We start from the raw sequence: 26,077 nt of genomic DNA, 5'->3' as shown, positions 1-26,077 counted from the left end.
TTTGGGGTATAAAATGTGATCAGATTAAAAAAGAAAAAAAAAAAAAAAAACACATTCAAAGGTAGCCAAAAATGCATGTGACCACATTACATTTGAGGGCTAAACACTTTCCATCCTGAATGTGTCCAGGACAGCAACGAAGCACCACCCCTCACCTGTCAATCAACCGTAGCGACAAGACTTTAGACTTTGCCAGTTGTGTAAGGCTTTAAAAGGAAATAACTGTCCGATTCTGAACATTTGAAAAAGAGGATACATACAGAAGCACGAGAAATTCACAAATCTTCTTCAGTGTGTCTGATATCAACATGCAGGGAGACAGATGAGAAGCACACACATCTAAAGCTCAACACGCTTGAAATGTTGCGTTTTTAATTAAATAACATTTCTGCTGCACCTGGGAGAAATCGTGTTCAAACAATCAATGATTAGCACAATTTGGAGGATGCCTTTTCCCTCCAAGATAAATGTCTACACCATTGACATTGGATTAGGGCATATGGTTAGTAAAATATGCCTTTCTTTTGACTGTATAACATCATTTACCACTAAAAACAACTCACTTTTGACATTTTACCTGGAAACTGGAGCTCACACATGCCCATATATTCAACAACACTTCCAGCTCAGCCACTGGGGGCAGTGGTTCGAATTTCGGTAAGAACAGACCAATTTTAGATGAATAACTTTCGACCTGCTGTTGCCAAATTCACTGTTAGATCAGTCTTGTGACTTTGAGATGTTCTCCTGCACCATCTCTGATACAACTGTCTTCAAGCATCTCTGTGTGCATGTGTGTCTTTTTAGGGCAGGATTTGGAAAGTGGGGGTGTATCAAATTTAGTGGCTAAGCCTGGTGAAAGTTCCAGAATAGCTAACATCGCATATAGCACCTTTAAAGTTCAAGTTGAGCTCAACAACAGAAAAGAGCAACTGCAGGTGCTGATGCCTCACCTCCAAAGCTTTGCTTAGGGTAAAGCTTGACATCAAAACTGTGAGCCAGTGGGAGGGAGGATAGCAATCATAAATGCATCCTCACAGCCTTGTTTTCACGAGCAAAGAAGCATCTGTCAAGAGTTTACTGGAGAACAAGGATTAGGCAGACAGCATTGTAAAACAATATCTAGTGCTGCCTTTAACCTCAGTGCTCCGATTCTATGTCACAACAAGAGCACCTGCATTAAATGTGATCATGACGATCACCATACCATCATATCGGCAGCCAGGCTTCTGTTTGGAAATCTGGTGCAAAACATTATGGAGAATCAAAATTCAAATAATGGCATGCCTGCGGTTTCTGAGCTTTCATGCAAACCCCAATCAAGGCCATGCTGCTGTGATGAGTCATCGTTCTATCCAGCTGTACACAGGGCATACATCTGATTAGCAAGCCCACGCTCACCCAGTAGGCACAAATGTAAATATTGTAATAAAACCCTCACTAATAACTTAGCTCCCATGTCTTGGAGAGGCTTCAATTTATTTATTTTCCCCACATTTCAGCAAAATTGTTTGATGGAGACTGCATACTTAAATATCAGTTATTAAAGCAAGGATTCAGGTGAGGGTTTCCAGAAACCATTCTTCAACAAGATTTTTTTTTTTTTAATCTCCAAAGAGAAGTTACTTGCATCATTAGTGTAATTATGCTTCACATCATTGTTGGAGTTATTTACCATCAAAGAAGTGGGTGTTTTTCTTCACGTATAGCGCTACAGAGTGACACGCAGGACTGTGTCTAATATGAAGTGAGCAGCATCTCAAAGAAATATAAATTTCTGGGGGGGGAGGGGGGGATTCCCTGAATCTGGAATGCAAGGGGGTAAGAAATGTCCAATGAACACGCAATTCAAAGTTTAAGGGCTGCTGTAGAGGTTGCACTGTCTGCGTAAGCGATCAGAACAAACAAGTTCTTAAAAAATGTCTAAATAGGAGGCATAAAATTGACCAACGATGGCATTGCCCTAGGGGGTTCAATGGGTGTGTTGCCATGGAGATGAGAAATGCTTGAGGGCCTCTGTTGAGCTCCTACTAAGAGGCTGTCCCCTCTGTGCCAGATTAGCCACCTGGTACAGCCATGATACATTTGGCTAATGATGTCACGGACTCTCTTTCATGCCGCGCCCCCACCAACACAGCCTAATTGTCTATTCATGAGAGTAATGAGAAGAGAGGGAGAGTGAGAGACAGAGACAGACAGAGAGAGACTTTGCTCATGGCCACTGATAACCCCAGACTAAACTTACAAACTTACGAGGCTAGGGCTTTATATCTGGCCGTCAATCAGCTCTGCCATCCCTTGGCGGAGTGTTTAATTACAGAGATCAATTATTCACCAGCCTCGTCTTTCAGTGGGCCATGCTCCTCAAAAAATAATGCCACAGGCAAAGGGAGGAGACTGCGGCTCACCAGAGCCGATCAAAAATATCCACAGAACAACATCTCCACCAGGAGAACGCTGTCTGCACATAGCCTAAGCACAGGGACCTATTTGCCATGCATGACCATTGCGATTGTAATGTTACTTAAAAATGTATTGAGATCTACCACCGGCATTACTAGCCCTGTTAACATGTTGACGTCATGGCTTGTTGATAAATACCACTACATCGTTGTTATTATTAGTTGTTATTATTTTTCAGGGCTAGGCAGTGTGTTCATTATTATGTTACACAAAGTGCTTGAAATGCAACAATGCTGGGTGCCACATGTGGCAATGACAAGTAATTGTCAACTGTAGCTGCTAAAAAAGGTGATTTTTAAGTTTGAGCTGTTGGATCTAATCTTTTAAGCATACTAGAGAGACATATTCATGTTGGTGGCATAAATAATGGAGATGCAGAGAAATTAGATATTAAGACAGTGAGATATTCTACCTCAGTGAAGGAGGAGAAGAGAGGTGTTGGTGGCCATGATCTCTATCTTGACAGGGTGTTACTTATCAGAAGACCGCATTCTTTAAACAAATCTTAGAGCTTACTCCTTTACCGGCATCCAATTCTCAATCATTGTAAGCTAAAATGTTCAACTGACCGCAGATCAGCACAAAAAGATAACTTCAGCCAATTCCCGAATCCTCCCCCGTTCTACAGACTGACAGCTCATTAATCTCCCTTGGCTGCAATCCCTCCTCCACGGTGACAGAGCCAGAGCAGAGGATTCCCCTATGCCTGCCTATGTCCATCCCTGCCGGTCCACCTGCCTGGATCAAACACTCTCCACAGGGAGGGGACAAGGCGGTAAAGACGTTGGGGATTCCAACAGGTAATAAAACAAAACAAATCACTTCCTGTCAGGGTGTGTCTTTATTGAGTGGCCGTGCAAATGTGTGTAACCAGGCACCAATGCTGTCTTCATGTGCTATCGGAATTATCCTACTTCCCACTTCTGAAGTGGTAATTACGAGTACATCGCGTTCAAGTACTTTGTTGTCAAAATAATAGAATTCCATTATTACTGATGATAATGGAATGTTGGTCAAATACAAGCTATTTTTATGGTGTAATAATGTTCAACATGCATCAAATAGTAGCTGATATACATAAATGAATATGACCAAAACGGTAAGCGCTAACAATTAACTGTATTTAGAAATATGAATAAAACCTGTCATTTACTACAGAAACCATACTCTTCTCCACCATGTTGAAAGTTTAGGACTCCTCCCATCTCTGAAACTCGGGTATCAAATTCCCAGTCGTAATTACGACTTGAGGGGTCGTTCATGTGCAACTTCCAAGTGGGAAACTCGTATTTACGATAATTCCGATAGCACATGAAGGCAGCATAAGAGCAGGGCTACTAAATGAGACAGGACATGAATAAAGCAGTGGCTGGCTCCGATTGTCCGTGGGCAGGCTCCAGGGGAAAGCCAGTGCAAGGAATCTATCAGAGAAGATTGGCTAGGTCGTGGGTGGACCTTCACTGAGTAAAAAGGCCTAATGGTGAGATCTGAGACTGGGTCCATCAGATCTTTTGAAGAAATCTAATAATAATGGAGGGGAAATTCGCAATGCAATATGTCAATAAGAACCAGTCTTTTGCCTTAGGAAATGTTGTTGCCATTATGGCCCTGTTTACACCTGATTTTAAGATAATTGACAAGTGGACAGGGAAGAAACATCATTGTTTACACCTGGTCATAATATGTTTCTCTTTTGACCACTTGTGTTCGCATTTCATTTCTTGTGTAACTGCAAGTTTATAACATGCATAAAGAACAAAAAGTGTGAAAAAAATCACACCATTTCTCCCAGTTATTATATACTTACATTATTATATACATATTATATATTATTATACTTGCATTTAATCTAAACACAAACATATTCCCTACATAACCTATATTACTTGTATCTGTATTAACTGAGCTTCGGATGTGCATGCCTGCATGTTGAATCATGCAGACTAAAAAGGTTCTGTGTAGTGTAAAACAAAATGTGCCTGTTAATTTACAATAAATTACTGGCAGCACAGATACTGCAAATAAGTCATATGGTACAGTAATTCTAATTAACAACAATTTACTTTAATGCATACTATATTGTTGCCCATGTAAATGACAAAGGATTAGCTTTCTTCTAGTTGGTCGATGTAACAGAAAAAAATAAAAGGAAAGAGCACAAGCACATAACATTTGATTCCAATACACATTATGAGAGTATAAGTTGGTTTGACTCCTGTGGTTTGCATCCAAACAAAGCTGATTTCCACAAAATACATTTGCATTGAACAACATCTCCTTTAATGTCCTTTAAAGTTAGTTGTTACTCAAAAAAAAAAAAAAAAAGGAAAGGAAAGGAAAGGAAAGGAAAGGAAAGGAAAGGAAAGGAAAGGAAAGGAAAGGAAAGGAAAGAAACATTACTCCCTAATCACACATGCACTGATACAGTAAAAAAAAACATGGGCTGTGTCTCGTTTGGAAGGCTGCGTCCTCTTAGGTCACATTTGTCAGCCGCATACGTCAGAGGCTGTCTCGTTTCAGAAAAGCGAGTAGGACACTTCGAATGCAGCCTTCGAATGCGACCTTCTTTCATGGGAATTTGGAGGATGCATGAGGTGTATCCTTCATGGGCACTCACAACCCACAATTCTTTGCTTCAAAGGAAATGTCTAAAAAAAATGATGCCAATTTGCCCGTAAATATGATGTTCAAGCAAGGAATGTTAATTACCAAGTTGAAGTACCTCAGTAGATGGGTGCAGAGTATATAATATGTATAATTATATTAATATATAATTAAAATAAAGTATTAGACTAAAAGTACACCTGTAAAATCTATTTTCTTTTCTCTTTACATCTTTATAACTCACCTAAAATGTACCTCATGCATTCCCTTCCAGAGGGACTTTGTTCCCTTCTCACTCAAAGCGCACTTGTTAAAGAGTGGCGTGCTGTCATAGCAACCATGTTAGGTTCCATTTCCGTTTGTCCTACGAAGGCCCTCTCGTTTAAACGAGGCTTGTTTAAAGGAGGACACTCGGTATACTGCAGCCATCAAAGGACGCGTCCTACCTAGCACGCAGCCTTCGAAATGAGACACAGCCATGGACTCCACTCTCCTAATTATGCACTATACTCCAAACACCTGTGCTGGCTACCACTCCCCTTAAAGGGCCAGTACCATTTTCAGTGCCTGCAACTCAATGCAAAATCAATGTAAAACTTGTAAACTGTACAGATTATGCATGTAAACTACAAAAAATATCTCAAATGCATTGTAAATGTGTAAATATTCAAAGGGGAAATGAAGAATTCTGAAATATATGGACTTTAATAGGCTACTGAATTATGATGACTTCACTAAATAGGCTAATTTTGTGACACACCAAGAGAAAGGGGGAAATTAAACTGTTGAGGTGTGAGTGTGTGTGGGTGAGTGTAGATTGGAAACAGTTTATTGTTTCGCATTTCGAAACATAAAAAAAAATAAAAAATAAATAAGATTAAGAAAGAGACTGGGAAATAAAGTTGTCAAAAGTAAACAAACTATCCATGATGTTCATTCAAGAATTGATCAGAAATATCAAAAGTCCTCTGAAATTGTACCTGAAAAGCTTTTTTCCTCCTTTTATTGTGAAAGCAAAATGCAGACAATAGTCACACCAATCTTGGTAATTAATACAGACAAATCTTACCATGACTGTTATTTTATCCTTACTTTGTAGATGTATACAGATGGGCTGACAATAAAAACTCTCTTGACTTAAATAAAAAATTAATTAAAATGTGCATTGTGAGTAGCTCTTTACAAATGAAAAAAAAAAAAAAAATGACTTGACAGATTCACTAAGAACAATACTAAAAGCTCCAGTTCAACAGAAGCACTTGCCCATGTGGTGCTTGAACTCACAACATTCTATACTGCAGTCCAGAGCATTAACCACTGTGCCACACTGAAACTGACAAGTCTAGAGTTGAGAGTACAAAACTTCAGTAAAAACAAAGAAGTTTTCAGTTGAATCAGGATTTATGTCAAACTCACATTCTTTGGAAATGTAGTCCAGAACTCTAACCACTACACCACACGTCTGACAAATCTGACTTTCCAGAGACGTTCCAAGCTGAGAGTACAAAATTATCGCTTAGAAAATGTTTTTAGAGTTAAGTGGTTTGAATTCAAGCAGGAATTTCGCAGTGTAATACAGCCTATTTAGCACAACATGAAGACTTTAACCACTGGGCCATTCAGTTGACACATCTCAACAATGACACCCTCAGGACATGATGTGGATGAAGCATACAAATTTAAATTTTAGTTAAACAAGGAGTTCAAAAGATATATCACTTTATATGAAAATTCAAAATGGTGGCAAGGCAACATGCACAATATTGGAAAATGTGGTATCGTTGGATTCTGTGACCCAAGGACACAAAAATCTCATGATTTTAGGACAAATGATTCAAAAGTTATGAGCAAAAATAGCCATTTTTTACCTTTTTTTACACATAGGTGGTGCTGTCACCAAACTTTGCATGTCTTAAAGAATACCAAGTTTGGTTTCGATAGGACAATGCATTGCTGAGGTACTACAACCTCACATCCTGTTTCACATTGACCTTGTTAACATCGCAATGCAGTTACTTTTAAATAAAGGCGAAAATCAAAATTCTGTTCTATCATTTCTGTGCGGCTCGGTCTGAAGATTATGTTGAGCCTTTCTTTGTGGAAAAGTTTAAGGGACATGAAAAGTTTAAACTGATCTAAGGGGATTGAATTTGAATCATTAGAAGCAGAGTAAAAAAGCAATTTTTAAAAGACCAACCAAAGGCCAGCTGTCATTATATCTGTTGACATGAATAAAGACCATATCATATGCATCCCATTATAGCCCCATAATGTTTATTTGCCAATAAATGCCAAGCCCTTATTCTGCCTCTTATCCTTACGTCTTTGAAAAGTAATTGTTAAAATTAAGTGTTATGAATAATTCCTGTTAATGATGTTCAAAATATATTTGATGTAAAGCGAGAGGGCTATCCATATAATGCATTTCTCCGTAACAATGGTATAGTGAAAAGCCAGTGAAAAATTTATGTTGTCACATGTACAGTATACTGGCCTCTTAGCCTTTCCCCTCATATCAGTCTGTTACACTCAGTTAAGCTCTATGTGCACTTGAAGATTGGGACTGAGAAGAAAAAGTGGAAAATGAAAAGAAGTACAAATGAAATAAGTCTTGCTTTATTTTTCATTTAACACAAACTATCCCTCCCCCATCCATCCAATATATATATATATATATATATATATATATATATATATATATATATATATATATATATATATATATATAATCCAATTGAATGGAACATTTAAACCAATTTTAAACTAATTTACAAACAGAAGAGAGCAAGGCATGTGTCGATACCAGCTCAAATAGGTCACACAGTGCGGTATAACACACAGCTGATGGGGGTTGTGTCTGATGGACAAGCATGTCTGTTCCTCTCAAACGTGAAAATACCCACTCCCCCATCTCCTCTCTTGTGCTATTGTCATTCTCAAATGGCTTGCCCATTACACCCCTGTAATCAAACTGTAGGTTTCATACTGCTAATTTTTCAATTAGCAAAATGATACAATTGCATCCTGATGGCTAAGGTAATTAGTATAAAATGGTTACCCGGTTGGTAAAGTGGATCTGCAATTCAAGATGAATAGAATATCCAATTGTACCAATTTTTTCAAGGCTAATTTGGTTGCTAATGAGGCTTCTCTAGTTTGGGTAATTTATAGATGAGTAGAAGGTGAAAAAGGCCAGAGTGAGGGAGAATGGAGTGAATGAACTAAGAATTGTCTGTATATGTCTCCTCTTTCTCTCTATCAAAGGAAGTTTCTGAAAGACTCAAAACAAGTTACTGAATCTCTGACAGAATGTGAAATCACTGGTCACTCACTGTAGTTCCCAAGTACCTTTTTGATATTAATTATACTTAAATTACACACTTATGTGTCTATAGTCTAATGTATACTTACTGGGCAATGATGCTTTGCTTAGTTCACCTACAAATGATGAAGAAATGCTGCTTTTGTTCTGCCAATTTGTTCGTTTGGTGACATTTCCCTTGTTCGCGCACATCTCTGAAATTCATGACCTAGGAGCTGTTAGGTCTTTAAAATGGAAAACTTTGAAGCCCGTCTCTCAGAGATTGTATAGAAGTATACTTTTTATATGATTCGCAGCCAAACTCCACAAATGAGTGGAGAGTTATGAACTCAGATCAAATAACTTGTCGCCAAAGGTTGAAGGGGCTTCTGTGACAAGTTTAATAAAGCAAACAAGTGATACAATGCTAAACACGGCGATCCATGGAGAGAAAGACCTGCATTATTGACATTACTTGTGGCTGGAACAGTATGTTAAACACTGTGACATCACGCTAAAAACTCATTTAAAAATGACATTGCGTTTAGTATAAACGCTGGTATGCAACCACTCATTCAGATTTTCTCTTCGGAACCGAACGGTCATGCTCATTGAGCTGAATACTACTGTTCATTCACCTCTGCTGGATCTGACGATGCATTTCAGTGGCTTATCCCTCCTCTGCACTGGTGCACTGCAGAGAACGCCCCTGGGCGCTTCAGCAGAAAAACTAGAGAGTATATTTTCTGAAAGAGCTTTTTCCCCTCTAAAAGAGTATATATTTCTCTGAAAGAACGGCACACACGGAACGTCTTTTTAAAGACACGTCTTTAGACGATGCTTTTCTGATTGTGTGTTATTCCTCGTTGCGGTCGTTATCTCTCAACTTTGGATGGTCATGATCGCTCTCTTTCGTGTCTGGGCACGACCCACACGGAGGCAGCGTTTGTGGATGGTTCATGTTCTCACTGCGATAACATGACCATGGCAACATTGCGGTCGTGGCTTGCTTTCGTAAGAAACCCCAGCAGCTCCCCGCCTTGGTCCTTCTACCTACAGGTTTGAGGCCAGCGCAGCTAGCACTGGGGGCGATTTGGGGACCCCAATGGGATCGTCTCCGCCGGGTATCCCCCCGCGGACCTCCCATTCCCCAGCATGCTCGTCTGCCCCAATCGGGCTTCCGGATGAGTTCGCCGACTCATCTCACGGCGAGTCTGGCTTCTTGTTCGGAGCCCGCGAAGATGATGAGCTCTCGAGCGCAACTTCGGAGAGTGGGCTTGTCCAGTCGGACGCAGAAGCCTCAGCTGGGCTTCCCCCTTCGGGGACGATTGCCCAGTCACAGGCCGATGCCGAAATGATGGACATGCTTTCCCGGGCGGCCACGAGCGTCGGGTTAGAGTGGAACCCTCCGCTCTCCCCTGAACCCTTGCGGCTTGATGATTGGTTTCTGGGCTCGCGGCGCCGCTCAAAGCAGCCACGCCCCGCTCCAGTGCCATTCTTCCCGGAAGTGCACGAGGAGCTGACGAAGTTGTGGAAGGCACCTTTAACTGCCCAGCCCCGATTCCGCAATTCCCCCGCTCTCACTACCCTCGATGGCGGGGCGGCTAGGGGCTATACGGTAATTCCCCCGGTGGATAAGGCACTCGCGGTGCACATACGCCCGCAGATCGCCACCACCTGTCATGGACACCCTAAGCTCCCGTCCAAGCCCTGTAGGCTCACGTCGTCCCTGAAGGCTAAAGCCTACAGCGCTGCTGGACAAGCCACCTCTGCCCTGCACGCCATGGCTCTCCTGCAGGTCCACCAAGCCAAGGTGCTGAAAGAACTGCACGAGGGTAATTCCGCCCCAGATTTGATGTAGGAACTGCACTCGGCGACCGACCTCACTCTCTGAGAGACGAAGGTCACGGCGTGGTCTCTCGGGCGGACGATGGCCACACTAGTGGTCCAGGAGCGCCACCTTTGGCTCAACCTGGTTGAGATGGGTGAGGCCGACAAGACACGGTTCCTTGCTGCCTCCATTTCCCAGGTTGGCCTATTCGGCTACACCGTCGAGGACTTTGCCCAGCAGTTCTCGGCGGTGAAGCAGCAGACGGAGGCAATCCGGCACATCCTGCCCCGGTGCGGCTCAAGATCCCGCACTCCATTTGCTCGTTGCCAAGGGCGTTCCCCTGCGGTGACTGCACCGGCTCTGCCGCAGCCCGCCCCTTCAGCCCAGCCCCGCCGTGGAGCCCACTGCAGGAAGCAGACGCCACCCATCTCACAGCCGGTGCCGAAAAACCCACGGAGGTCCTCAAAGCGCCCCTGAGATGGGCGACCCAGGGACAAGGGAACCCACTAACGTGGTGCTGGTAAGAAGACCATTCCATCCCGTGGAATGGCATGGCGTGGGGTGTAAAGACAGTGTGAATGTGTACTATTATCCTAGTGACCGCAGTTCAAATCCGCATTTTGTCCCACTCTTTTTCCTATCCGACTTCCTGTTTCCACTCTTAATATTTCCTTTAATACTACTTAAAATAATAGAAAAAAAATTAATATAAACATTGATTTCATCACAGTTATTTGGTAACGGTGAATATCGGGGAGTGCAGAGAAGGGTTTGATCCAGAGGCGGGTTCTGTCAATTGTACTTGTTCCCACGGCTCAGCATCACTAGGACGCAGATCACTGTATTACTAATATTGTAGTCACCATGTTTTTTGGAAGAAACCATAGTTTTAATGCAATCAACCATGGTGTTACTACAGTAATATATTGTTAATATAGTAACCATGGTTAATTTTTAGAGGTTACTGTAAATTTACCAAAAAATACCATGGTGAAACCAAGGTTACTGTAGTAAAATCAAGGTTATTATTTCTATGGTAAGGTTAAGGTTAGGGTTAAAGTAGTGTGTCTGTGGGACTGTAAATAAACACAATAAACACTGCAGTGATGCCCATACAGTATGTCAGTATTTAAATATGGGTGCAAATAGTATTTGACACTATTTGCACCATGGTGCAATTAGTATCTACCATTTTTTGCACCAGGGTTGGGGAGCAAATAATATCTGCCACTATTTGCACTGGGATGTAAATAGCATATACCATTATTTACACCAGGGTGCAAATAGCATCTGCCTTATAAACAACTTTAGTGGATTGTCTTTATAATGTGTTCCATATTGCTGCATTTTTTGCCTTTGCATTTAATCTAACGTGAGTTCTCTTATATCTCTAATATAATATACAGTATATCACGGCATCTTTGCCTTTGTGTCACCATTTTTTAATAAAGTTTAAAGATCGTAAGTGGGGAGATTTTTTTTTTGGCCAAATATTAATAATATTAGCTTAATACTATTGCTGTGACTTGGAGTGCACTCTGTATATCAAAGTGTCTTATGTCTTTGTATCAAAATGCCTAAACCAAAAACGTGGTGGTGTCCCCACAAAACTATGTTATCATTATTGCTGTGCTATCATTTACAGACATTGACAGCAGTTAAGTTTTAAAATATGTAATAATGGGTGAGACTGAAGATGGGTTTTGTTGGTTGGGATTTATCTTTTATTGTGTACATTATATAGACTCTTGGATTATTTAAATGTCATCACATTTCATTCGTAGCATGCAGGGGTTTTGAGTAAATGTATAACACAAGTAGATTTACATGGCAATAAGATACAATAAAACATTAGTTTTAAACATTTAAAACACTTGTTTTAACAGTCATTATGTGTGTGCAATACACAGTGATTTTAAACAAATGTACTTAACACAAGTACAAATATTCAGCATGCGTGGCAGTGGAAATCACTATTGTTCCAAATGACAATGTTTTAACCTTTAATATCATTTTTTATATTAGATTCTAAACACCCCTCAGACTGTATATAAATGATAATATTGCCAGTCAACTTGTCCAGCAGGTGAACTAAAATAATTTGTGAAAGTGTCTTGAATGTTTTTCCTTTCTCATTGAGCAAATCAATAACAAACTCATCATCACAAACATTTGCATTGATTTATGTGTGAAAGGGCCAATCGTCAGCAATTCACTTTGCATAATCCTTTCGCCTCCGGTGTGAAAAGGTTTTCAGACTGAAAGCAGAACATTATAAGCACAAACCTTTTAACTAGTTTGTCAAACAGTTTGCATCATTTGATTTGATGTAAAAACATTTAAATATATTGTATAATTTGATACTTATAATTATTAACTTATACAATAGCTTGTATTACAGTACATAATGTACTGGCATTTATGATTCGATAACAGAATGCTTCATGGAAGTAGTTCATTAACTATTAAAATAACTTACAGTCTTATACCTTAGTATTTTTCCCCATTTCAAATATTTCCTTTTTTTTTTTTTTTTTTTTTAATCAAAGCTGTAAAACTGATTCATCTCAAAGCTGGCTGGTTTGGTTCAAGACTTAGAACTCTGTACTAAAGAATATTTTTGTAACGTTGGTATCTAGGAGAGGAAGAGAGGAGACGCAGGAGTAGAATCTTTCAAATTACAATCGCTGGAGTGGAACAAACACTGGAGTAGAAATGCAAACTTAACACTACATAACACTTAAATAACTCAACACTTCAAGGACTGACAAATGACTGAACAAAACCTGAGGGTATTTATACATAGAAAACTAATGAGGGAATGGAAGGCAGGTGAGGATGACAATGAACAGATAGAAGTGATTAGGGCAGTGAACTAAGGGAGATGTAGTCCAGTGGAAAACTTAAATAGGAGTCCTTGAAGACATGAGGGAGACAGACTGTGACATTACCCTACCCCCCCCCCCCAAATCCCCCCCCCCTTAAAGGGCGACTCCTGGTGCCCAAAGATGGATGAGGGTAGGGTGACACAGAAGATGAAGGATCCCAGGAGGGTGATCAGGAGGCCTAGGGGGCAGCTTCAGGGCTGGGAATGGATCCAGGGGCCTGGAGGGCGGCTTCAGGGCTGGGAATGGATCCGGAGGCCTGAGAGGCTGCCACAGGGCAGGGACAGGAGGCCTGGGAGGCTGACACAGGGCAGGGACAGGAGGCCTGGGAGGCTGACACAGGGCAGGACTGGGTCAGGAGGCTTGGGAGGTGGCCACAGGGCTAGGAATGGGTCAGGAGGCCTGGGAGGCAGCCACAGGGCAAGGACTGGGTCAGGAGGCGGAACCTCTGGAGGAGGAGGCTCTGGGGAAGCGGGAGGAAGACTCTGAGGCTGGAGCTGTGGAAGAGTCTGAGGGTGGAGACAAGGGAGGCGGAGCTATGAGAGGCTCAAGGGGTGGAGCCGTGGAAGGCAGAGCCAGGGAAGGTTCGAGGGGTGGAGACATGGAAGACGGAGCCATGGGAGGCTCGTGGGACAGAGACATGGAAGACGGAGCCATGGGAGGCTCGAGGGACAGAGCCATGGAATGCAGAGTTATGAGAGGATCAAGGGACAGAGCCATGGAATGCAGAGTTATGAGAGGATCAAGGGACAGAGCCATGGAATGCAGAGTTATGAGAGGATCGAGAGAAGAGTCTGTGGAAGGCTCGGGGCTGAGAGCCATGGTCGAGAGTACAGGCAGAGACTGGGGAACGACCTCTGTGGTCGTGAGCATGGGCAGAGACAGGGGAATGACCTCCGTGGTCGTGAGCATGGGCAGAGACTGGGAAGAAGGTGTCATTTTCCTTATCCTCCTCCGGCCAGCAGGGATCGTGGTTACGGGGACGGTCGAGGCTACAGGCATTGGCTCTGGCTCGTTAACCGTGGGTGCAGGTTGTGGCCCAGGATTCCCACCATAATTCACAGCATATGGGGGAAATGCAACCTCCGTGGTCGCTACCGCTGACTGCGGCAGGGAATCGACCACCAGAACTAGGAGAGTATGAGCCCCCCCCCCCCCCCCCAAAAAAAACTTAGGGGAATTGTATGGAGAGGAGTTACCTTGGAGATAGGGGGCGTGGAAGAAGTCAATTTCTGTATTAGACAAGATGCAAGTGAAGGGTTATGCATATTCAGGGTGGTTAGGATGTAATTCGCCAAGGGAAGATCTTCCGCCTCCAAAAGTGCTGTGGGTCTGTGGAAGTTTAATCCCATTCCATAAATGGGCTTGAGGTATGTCCGGAATTGAAGTTGAAGCAGCGAGGTGAAGGAACTTCGTTGTGTATTCCAAAAGGGGAAGATCCTGCCTGAACAGCTCCAAGAATACGGTTGGCTCCGTGCTCAGTGATGTGCACATCGAGGTGAGGCTTTGTAGGAGAGGAGGATAAGCAGGATCACTGGAGTAGAGGAAGACATTAGGAAGAGCAGGTAAGTGTATCCGTATTCTTTGTGGGTCAGTCCTTCTGAAATGTTGGTGTCTAGGAGTGGAAGAGGAAGAGAGGAGACACAGGAATAGAATCTTTCAATCTTTTAATTACAATCACTGGAGTGGAACAAATGCTGGAGTAGAACAAACACTGGAGTAAAAAATGCAAACTTAACACTACATAACACTTACTCATCATAACACTTCAAGGACTGACAAATGACTGAACAAAACTAGAGGATATTTATACACAGAAAACTAATGAGGGAATGGAATGCAGGTGAGGATGACGATGAACAGATGGAAGTGATTAGGGCAGTGAATTAAGGGAGATGTAGTCCAGTGGAAAACTTCAAAATAAGAGTCCTTGAAGACATGAGGGAGACAGACTGTGACAATTTTGAAATGCCTATGGAAAAAATGAATGTGAAAAATACTTCTGGAATCAAGGCCACTGAAAAAGCAGACGGTCACTGTTGTGCTCTATAGGCAAGTACTGAAGAAGCGCAGGTTTTTTTTTTTTTTTCTTACTTGAAATTCAATATATAAGGCTGTAAAATACTAAAAACAGTTTTGTTATGGCTCTTGGTGGTAAGCTAAATATGGTTAACCTTCCCTTAACTGTTTCAACAGTTCCCATGGCAATTGGGACTTAGCGTGGGCCTCAACACATGTTTGTGACACCTGTAAGCGAAATGTGAAAAGAAGTCTGCAGCCGCCAAAGTGTTCATCAACCATTTGGATTTGAGTAGTTATTACGCCATCACACACAGCAAAAAAGCTAGTGTACATTTAACTCAATTTGAGTCACTCCCTCCATTTTGGAGTTAACAGTTGGAGTTGAAAGTGTCAAATATGTATATTACTCACAGAGTACATTTTAACACTGTGAGAGTTTATTCATACACCCAACAGCAGTGTATGTATAACCCTTCAAAGTGTTATCTTCCCCCACTAGTGTTAAAATATATACCCTTGTAGGGTTAAACACACACACCTGCAAGTGCTAATATATCGACATTTACTTTTTTCTGTATTTTTAATTTGTGTGTGATACAAGTATCAACAATGAAAAATATATGTAGAAAAAAAAGTTTTTTTTATTTATGAAAAGTAAAATTTGCTTTCCGAGAGAAAAGGAATTTTTTCAGAGATAAAAAGCAATACATTCAACAATTTGCATACAAACATTCGAATCCATAACTTCTGTTCTGACAAATCAGAAATTAGTACAAGAATATAAAACAGTATATAAAATCTGCACAATATCAAATATAAAAACAAAACATTAAACATGTTTTTAACTAATAGCTAAAATTGTCTGAAAAGGGGCAGCTTATCCACTCTTTTAACAGAGAAAAACATTCTCAAACATTCTTTTCTTACATGGAAAGCATGAGCATGCCCTTATAAAAGCAACAATACTATTCTTTTACAAATAAAAGCAGTCAAGTGTCCATTCAATTGGATTGAATTTGTAAATACATTTTACATTAATGGGACATTTTTTTAAGCTTGTTTGCTCCCCAGCAAATCAGAAATTGGTGCGTGAAGATTAAAGATCTTCATGCACAAAACAATGCACTGGAACAATATACAAATATGGTTCTTCAAAACCATATGCTTGCAAACCAAATGACAGACTAAACACATTCTGTTCTCTGTTCTCTGACATGGTAAGCATGAAGGTGCTCAACAAAATCAACAGTTTCAAAGTCTCTAGTCACCAAAAAGTTTTGGTCATCTATTAGAACAATTTCAGTAATTTTACTGAAAACTGGTAGGTCATTCTCCATTTTATTTAAAAAAAAAAGTAGGTCATGATGATATTCAGTTCCAGAATGTCAAAATTTTTTGATACTTTTCAAGAATAATGTCACAGTATGGCAAATTCTCAACCTCTAGAGATTTCAAGGGCCCATATTCAGGCACACTTTCCCAATGATAAGCAATTGCATACTGGTGTTTTAACGCAAGAGACATTGTTATGTTTTTGAAGTTTTTTTTATACTGTTTTTAAAAAACTTGTGTTTAGCTTCGAAGCGCATTGCCCATACATGTACTAATGGACCAACCTTGCGTATGCAGTGCGGATAATGTAACATGGTGTTTTTGAATCAAATTCTTGTGTGGATATAACTCTTTGAAGTGACTATGATGATCTACAATAAGGTGTTTGAGATAGTAGGTCGTATCTTCTGTTACTACAGGAGAAAACACTATGTTAATGATCTGCAATAACAAAAGTAGTAAATGCCAGTGTTTGTTTCCCTCACCAACAATGTCTCCAAATATCAGAGGAATATTCCAAATTAAACCGAATGTCTGAATGGCATTCAGTCCAATACCACTCCCTGCCTGCTCTAGAGTTAATCTAGTAGGCTGATTTTTTTCTTTCCAAGTAGCCATAATTGAAAGAATAAATACTGTTACAAATCTCTTGTCTTGATATAATGCCAGAGAGATATTCAAGAAGTAACTTTATCTCATATTGTCCAATGCCCTCAAGGATATCATGCATTATATCTGGAGCGTAATTGTCACAAATATGAAAATATTGCAAGTCATTGAGCAGACATGCGCGTTTAAAGCCGAAAGATGCAGTGATGGTAGGATCAGCTAACAAATCTGCATAGTGCTGTTGTTGTAAAGCTTTGTTTCGTAATATAATATTAGTGTCATCTTCACTGAAAACTGACTGCGATGTTTTCTTGTCTATTAAACAGAACCGACAGAATTGTGTGCCTAAGTTATCCCCTGTAACCTGGGCAATTGTGCCAAACAATGGCTCTTTGGAGAAAGGAACTTGAATTCCTGAACTTTCAAGGACTTTCAAATCTTCAACAAGGGGCCGCAAAATTGCATCAAATCCATAATTCTTAATATCTTGTGCACGGAATAATGACAGTAAATTAATATTCATTAAACCTGAATTCATCTTTGGTGGAAAGTTCCTGAGAAAGTAAATGGCTCCGATTTTGTGGATGCCTTGCTTAGAGCCCAGGGGATTAGCAGACTCAAATTCATCATAAAATAACTGTATCTGAAGTACATTTTGTTTGTTACTGAATAGTGGGTGGCTTTTATAATAACTTCCATCACAAAAATATTTATAGACAGTGCTACTCTCACTTGGATTTGACATATGTTTGCAATCTCTGAATTCCTAAATATAAAATGCAAAGTGTCCAACAGGGGAATGTAAATTAATTTGTCAGTTACAGGGACTTGATCGTATGTGCGTGTCACCCGGTTCAATCTACTATCAAATCTTACCCCTAACTTTATCTCTGTAGGGTCAACAACAGTCCATTTCTCTTTGAAATATTTTTTTCATTTGTTTTCTGTACTCAGGTTTGTGAACGGATTATCAAGGTTATTAAAACAGTCATCTGTTTTGGATGCTGTTGCAAAATCATCTGCAGGAAGTAAATTCATCACATTATTTTTGATATTTGAATGTATTTCACTGAGCAGTTCTTCCATATCCGATACTAAAGATGTTACAACATCTGTTGCTACTCCACTATTTTGCAATCTAGCGATAATGGATGCACACATTTCTTGAGTTTCAGTCAAGTTCCCTTTATCAGTAGGTGATGTCTCTGTTGGTTCAATGTGATCATTTAAATCTGACTGGTCAATATCTCCACCAGTTTGATTTTCAGTCACAGCTTGGTCTAGAAAGTCATGTCTATGAACACTAGTCAAGTGTTTTCGAAATCCTAGGAAGCTGTGCTTACAATTGTTCTGTGCACATTTCAAGTTAAATTTTTTTCCCAGAATAGTAAGCATGAATGAGTTTTAGATGACGAATAAGGTCATTAATAGTCGAAAACAAAACAGTGAAACATTTCAGTGCCAGGCAGTTGAACTAGTTCAAAAGTTTGGATCGTAGGTCCTTAACATTAGGGGTTTCATGAACTGTGCCAATATCAGTCTTGTAGATTGTTGTCTGGATGAACGTATACATGGCATTTAAGCAGTGGGGGTATGACATGCTAAAGACAAAATATGCTTTAAAAAGTTCATCAAAAGCAGCAAGGGAAGACTTTGCCTGGCATGGGATGAGTTGTCCATCCAACAAGATACAGAAATCATAGATGTTGTTCTTTGCCAAGCCAGCTGCAAGGAGATGTGGTTGAAGGTCCTCAGTCTTAATGTGTTCAGTTAGTCTGCGGCAAGTCTGAAATGTCCTGCCGCATTTATCCCTCTCCTCAGCCGATTAGCCTGATTGGGGGCTGGGGAGGGGGACGAGGGGAGGGAAAAAAACAAAAAAAAAAAGAGGAGAGGGAAAGGGAAAAGCGGAGCGACAGCGAGAGAGAGAGAGGAGAGAGAGGAAATACCTGGTTCGCTGGCACCCAGATACACTGATGCCCGGCACTCAGCCACTCCCCAACCTCTGGTGGACGACAGCTCACTCCTCCCCCGGTGGACGGTAGTGGGTCCTCTGGCCCCGGGCAGAGGGTCACACTCCTCCCCCCTTTTCTTTTTTTTCTCTATTCTTTTTTTTCTATGAGGGGGAAATGGCAGCATGCCTCAGATCCTCGGCGGCCGCCAGTGACATCTCCGTCCCCGGGCGGATGGCCGCGGCTGCTCCTGGGTTGGCTAGTAGTGGTGAGGACTCCACGACAGCGCATCCCTCCCCCTTCCCGGGTTTCAGCACCAATGTAACACAGGGTAAAATGGAAAGGAGGAGGCGGGAACCGGACGAACCATCAAAATAATGTTTAATGAGAAATTAAAACATAAAGACAAAACATAAACACAAATGCACACTGCAGCTGCATGTGGCTCTCTCTCTCTCGAACTGCCACGTCCTGCTGCATTTATCCCTCTCCTCGGCTGATTAGCCTGATTGGTGGCAGGAACTGGACGAACCATCAAAATAATGTTTAATGAGAAATTAAAACATAAAGACAAAACATAGACCCAAACGCGCACACTGCAGCTGCATGTGGCTCTCTCTCTCCCGAACTGCCGTGTCCCGCAGAATTTATCCCTCTTCCCAGCTAATTAGCCCAATTGGGGTCCGGACATGCGTAGTCATGGACCGGCCCCACCCTCCTCCTCGTCACACTAATCTAACGATCTTTCACGTACGTTTGCAGTCCATGTGCAACATATTTTGTGCCATAAATCTCTAATATAGTGATAATACATTTACATGATAAAATTTATCAAAAATATAATTGTATATATACGTATTATTTGATATTTGAAGCCAATCCATGTGCCAAATCACATACGCTTACCTGAGATACACGTGGTGCTAACATGAACTGGATCAGAATCTGTGCTGCCACTTTGCAATATTAAAACTAATTATAGATCAAATCTTCTCTTTCCTATCACACAATTCTTTAAAAGACAATAAAAACGTACTATTGAACTGGACACTAATCTCCTCTGTCTATTTCCCAACTGAAAAGAGTCATAGAGGATTGTGGGAAATACACTTAAAAGTTTAACACTAAAAAATAACTCTCTTTATTGATGCAATTTTACACTTGTAGATCAAAATGTACTCAAGTTTTCACACTGGGCAACACCAAAAATTTTACATTGGATATTTAACACCAGTAAATTTGCTGTGCAGGTATTATATGGGTAAGAGAAAAGAAAAGGGATAAAAATGAAAATTACAAAAAGGTAATGTTTTCTTAACTGAAGGTTTACTTACAAAATGTTGTCAAATAAAGCATGAACTGTAAGACGTCATAGAACATTATGGGCAATCCCGTTTACGAGCCAATTTTGATAAACTGTTAATCAGTGAAATCCCTACTCTGCAGCTGCCAGGCCAGGAGCTGACATGTAAAAGCCCTTCACCATTGCTGCTCTCCATTCCAGGATAACTGCGTAGGAGGTGGTGGCCAGCTGAAAGCCTACATTTACCCACTTTGTTGTAATTGCAGCGTTTACTCTTTGATTGCCTAAGAGCTCCATTCATACTCACTCCTGCCTTGTTTGATGAGAGCTTCTGCAGTGGGGTTGATTGCTTTACAATGGCTGATCAAAATATTAGAGTGATCCCTCTGAGCAGACACAGTAAGCATTTGACTAACAGTTATTATTACGTTGTCTGTAAGTGTTATAATAAAAGAGGATAAATTGTTCAATGGGGGGTCACTTTTTGTAATTACCAGTCTCCTGAATGAATGTACATTTTGATACTAAATGCCTCAAGCTATAATACAGATCTCTTCTGACTGTAAGGCTCAACCACAGAGCTTTTCCCGCATTGAAAATTTGGTTTGGGTGGCACGGAATTTTGCTTGGGCTGCCGCCGAAGCAAATTTAATAAGATGCATCTCACGTTTGGCACTTTATATTCACTAAATATGCTTCTCATGCCGCGATTGACACCTGATTTTCATCACAGAACCATTTGCGCAAGCTCTGCTTTATCCTTCTGTCAACCGGGCTTCCCTCGATTTGCGTGCTCCAAAGATAAGAGGACAGCACAGAGCAAGTAATTTCTATCGATATCGCAGACCATAAAACCTAAGCGGCCCATTTGAATTACTGAGAATTTTCTAGTTTAGAGCACAATGGAGTAAGTCAAACTTCTCAAACACCTAGACAGCCCCAACATTTGTGCCAGCAGCCATTTCGCCCTGAAGTTCTCACCTGGTTACCTACTGAAGCTAGGCAGGGTTGAGCCTGGTCAGTACCTGGATGGGAGACCTCCAGGGGGAAACTAAGGTGTCTGCTGGAAGAGATGTTAGTGAGGCCAGCAGGGGGTGCTCACCCTGCAGTCTGTGTCGGGGACACTATACTGTAAAAAGGCAGCACCCTTCGGATGATATATATATATATATATATATATATATATATATACACACACATACAGTATACTCACTGGCCACTTTATTAGGTACACCTGTACTTATTCATGCAATTATCTAATCAGCCAATCGTGTGAAAGCAGTGTAATGTATAAAATCATGAAGATATGGGTCAGGAGCTTCAGTTAATATTCACATCAACCATCAGAATGGAGAAAAAATTTGATCTCAGAGATTTAGACCGTTAATGACAGAGGTCAGAGGAGCATGGGCAGACTGGTCCAAGATGACAAGAAGGTGACAGTAACCCAAATAACCACATGTTACAACAGTCTTATGCAGAAAAGCATTTTTGAACACACATGTCAAATATTGATGGGCTACAGCAGCAGAAGACACCTCCGGGTCCCACTACTGTCAGCTAAGGACAGAAAACTGAGGCTGCAGTGGGCACAGGCTCACCGAAACTAGACAGTAGACGATTGGAAAAACATCGTCTGGTCTGACAAATCTGGATTTCTACTGATGTACACAAATGGTCCACTGCAGCCTCAGTTTCCTGTTCAAAGTTAACAGTAGTGGTACCCAGATGGGTCTTCTGCTGCTGTAGCCCATCCGCCTCAATGTTGTGTGCTCAGAAATGCTTTTCTGCATAGCACTGTTGTAACATGTGGTTATTTGGGTTACTGTCACCTTCCTGTCAGCTTGGACCAGTCTGGCCATTCTTCTCTGACTTCTGTTATTAACAAGCTATTTTTGCCCACAAAACTTTTTCAAATCTATTGAATATTTAAAAAATCTAAAGCTGTTTTGTAAACAAACCAAGCACTATTGCTTACATTACACATCTGTGAGATATGTTCCTTATTGAAGAACAGACTGTCTCATTATTTTTATTTGATTATTTGGTTAAATGCAAGCATTTGGCAAGTTCTCTCATCACCAGTTGGCCCATGGGCGGAAAGTGAAGTTAAGAGGTGCAAACCTTAGTCAGGAGTGGTGCGGTACTGTAGCGCCCCACGTTCTGCCAACAAGCTAACAGTGGTGCCATCAGTGACTCAGTCACTGACCCGAAGCCCCCTCCTGCATGAGCAACGCTTTGAGCTGTAGGACCCAGCGATGCCCATCTCAGGCTGCCCACTAGAGCAGACGGCCCATTGACTCACGCCCATCTGCCTTGCTAGCACGTTAGAGTACGCCAAGGTCTGTGAGCACACTGCTACTTCCCTACCCTTTCCAAGATGGGACAGTTAACAAATCAGGAGTCCTTAAAGTTTAGGTGAAGAGCAACTTTTTTTTCTTGTCAAGAAGGCATGTGGTTAACACAGAGATGATGACAAGTCAACATTCCGCCTCCAGGTTTTCCCACATACATCCACAAATACACAAACACAGAAGTTCAATGTTGCACCCTGTGTAGGAGTTATAAAGGATACACGTTATGGTCTTCTTCATTAATTATTTCTATCTAAATGTGTCACAATTCATATTATTTCTTTCTGCTTAGATACTGGAATTCAATAAGCTATTGGGTAGACTCCACACGCCAATATTTTTTTAATGAATAAGACCAAGTTAAATACAACAAAGCAAACACTGTGATTGTGGCTTCACAAAATGATGACTACTTGTAATAGAGCTGTTCTGGTTGTAGTCTAAAAATACAATTAGCATTTTTGAGGCAAGGGTTCCCTCCGGAATTAACAATGGACTTCTATAATGACCGTTTTGGACATATGAGTAAAAGAAGGTCTGTGGTAAAAATTACTTCAAGAGATTTCACATGTTGTTCTACAACATAGATTACACACAGACTTACCACAAACTTTTCCACAAACAATTTTGAAGCCATTGTATGATTGTTTTTTTTTTTTTTTGTTTGTTTTTTTAAATCATATGTTGCTAATAAGTTGCTAAATAAAAACTCGTTTAAAACAAGTTTATGAGTGTATGTGCCTGACTAAACAGACAACTGTTGTTTACCTTATTCAGCAATTTGTATGCAACATACTTAAAAAAACAACAACAACAACAACAAAAACATAGTGGCTTCAAAATTAATGTTCAAGGTATGAATGTGTATAATTTATTACAGACAAAACATTAATGTATTTTCAAGTAACTTTAACCACAGACCTTATTTTACTCCTGAATCCAAAATTGCAATAATAAAAACCCATAGGAATTTCCCATGGGAACCCATGGTGAATTAGCCTTCTGGGTTTGGCTACAAATCTACACCACAGCTGAACAGCTCTAGAGTCAGTGTAACATTCTAAACATTTCAATTTAGTGAAAGCAAGCTGTTGAAGGACTGACCTGTCCTGGTTGAATGTCCAAACACTACAACACCTCTTTCACCATTACAGGCGTGTGAAATGCTTTCTCGCTTTGAGTTGACATCTCCACATTTCTAAGCGCAGAATCAGGGCTTGAAGTCCCTGAGCCAGTACATGTTCTTCCTGAAAGCAACAACTTCCTCCAACATCATCTAAGCATTTTGGAGCTGTGGTCAGGACCAACATCTCTCCATATCCCTAAAGTTGGTTTGCAGGACGCAGTCATCAAACGACTACAAAATCGAGACATCTGGACCCTGCACAGAATAGAGTACAAAAAATATATGAGATATATAATGAGAATTATAATGACAAGCTCTAAAACATGACAGGCACAGTGCTTTTAAACATGGCATTTGTTCCATTTACTTTGTTAAAAAAAATAAAAATAAAAAAAAGAAACATATCTCCAAAAAATTATAAATAAATAAAGATGGTGTGAACATGCAAAACTGATTTAAAGAACTCCTTACTTACATATAAAATACATATAAAAATGTTCTAATTTTTAAATGCCATGCTAAAGCCAAATGCCATGCTAAAGCATTTACAATCCATTGACATAATTCTGCCTCAATATTACAAGACTCAACCTGCACTTAAGATCTGTGAAGAGGATGTGTGCCGGGTTTTCCAGAAACAAAAAAACAAGGAAACCACAGGGCCCAGATGGTGTTTCACCCACTTGTCTAAAATCCTGTGCTGACCAGCTGGACCCCATCTTCATACAGATCTTCAACAGACCACTGGAGCAGTGTGAATTTCCCTGCTGCTTCAAATGCTCCACCATCATTCCTGTCCTAAAGAAACCCAAAATCACAGGACTTAATGACTACAAACCCGTCGCTCTGACGTCAGTGGTCTTGAAGTCATTTGAGGGACTGGTATTGGCCCACTTGAAGGACATCACTGGACCCTTTCTGGATCCCCTTCAATTTGCTTACTGAGCAAACAGGTCTGTGGATGATGCAGTCAACATGGGATTGCATCATATCCTGCAACATCTGGGCAGACCAGGGACATATACAAAGATCATTTTTGTGGATTTCAGTTCGGCTTTCAACACCATCATCCCAGCTATTCTCCAGACTAAATTAAACCAACTCTCTGTTCCCACCTCTATCTGTCAGTGGATCAGCAGCTTTCTGACAGCAGTTAGTGAGACTGGGGAAATTCACTTCCAGCACCTGTACAATCAGCTCTGGTGCCCCCCAGGGATGTGTGCAATCCCCAATACTCTTCTGCCTGTACACAAATGACTGCACTGCCAAGGACACCTTTGCTTTTTATTGAAGGAGTTCCCATCTATGTTAGGCACTTATTGGCTGCTTTTCTTTATTATTTGGTCCAAGTCATCAATTTCAAAAACTTTTTTTTTATTTATTTTTTTTATTAAATTTTAGTTTTGTAATTAAATTAATATGTTGGCACAATTATATTTGTGTCTTCAAAACTAATTTCAAACATTTAAGCATATGCCTTCAGATCAAAAGATTTTTAAGATCATGAGAAACATTTCAGGCAAGTGTTTCAAAACTTTTGACCGGTAGTGTACATATATACATACACTTACACCAGAAGTTTGGAATAATGTACATTTTGCTGTTTCGGAAGGAAATTGGTACTTTAATTCATCAAAGTGGCATTCAGCTGATCACAAAATATAGTCAGGACATTACTGATGTAAAAAAACAGCACCATCACTATTTGAAAAAAGTAACTTTTTTGTAGGGGCCGTTTACACGACAACATTTTCAACTAAAAACGGAAAACTTTTTATGTGTTTTGGCTGTTCATTTACAAAACAACAGCGTTTGGGGGCCTGAAAACGCAAACATTTGAAAACGGGTTTCAGAGTGCAAGTTTTTGAAAACGATGCCATTATCGTCTCAATGTAAACATACAAAACTGCGAATTTATGAAAACGATGATGTCATGTGCACGCGTATTATGTGTTCAGTCTATAGGCATGCGCGCGAGTACTTCAAAACAACACGCAAGACATTCAAAACTACAATGGCGGACTACAGGACTGTGTTTGTGCTGCTCAAGATTTTGAGTTTATTGACGCTTCTCCAGCAAAGTGTAGATTTACTGCATCACTACTACAACCAGCGATCGCCATCTTCATTGTTTGTATTCACCGCTCTGTGGAAGAATGCTTATGTGTGCAGGCGCGTAGTGTTTCTTTACAAAGTGACATCGCCAACTACTGGCCTGGCATGCATAATACAGCGTTTTTAGTCGTTTTCGCGGACCCGTGTGAACGGGAATTGTTTTGACAACATTGTCGTCTGTAT

General features: G+C 40.7%; 1 pseudogene; it reads right to left on the bottom strand.

Moving 5' to 3' along the window:
* Positions 1 to 26,077, bottom strand: part of LOC127439842 (12S rRNA N4-methylcytidine (m4C) methyltransferase-like) — a 125,924-nt pseudogene that overhangs the window by 97,198 nt on the left and 2,649 nt on the right.

This window comes from Myxocyprinus asiaticus, chromosome 1 (assembly GCF_019703515.2).
Source record: "Myxocyprinus asiaticus isolate MX2 ecotype Aquarium Trade chromosome 1, UBuf_Myxa_2, whole genome shotgun sequence".
NCBI lineage: Eukaryota > Metazoa > Chordata > Actinopteri > Cypriniformes > Catostomidae > Myxocyprinus > Myxocyprinus asiaticus.
This window is presented reverse-complemented; position numbering and strand designations above follow the sequence as displayed.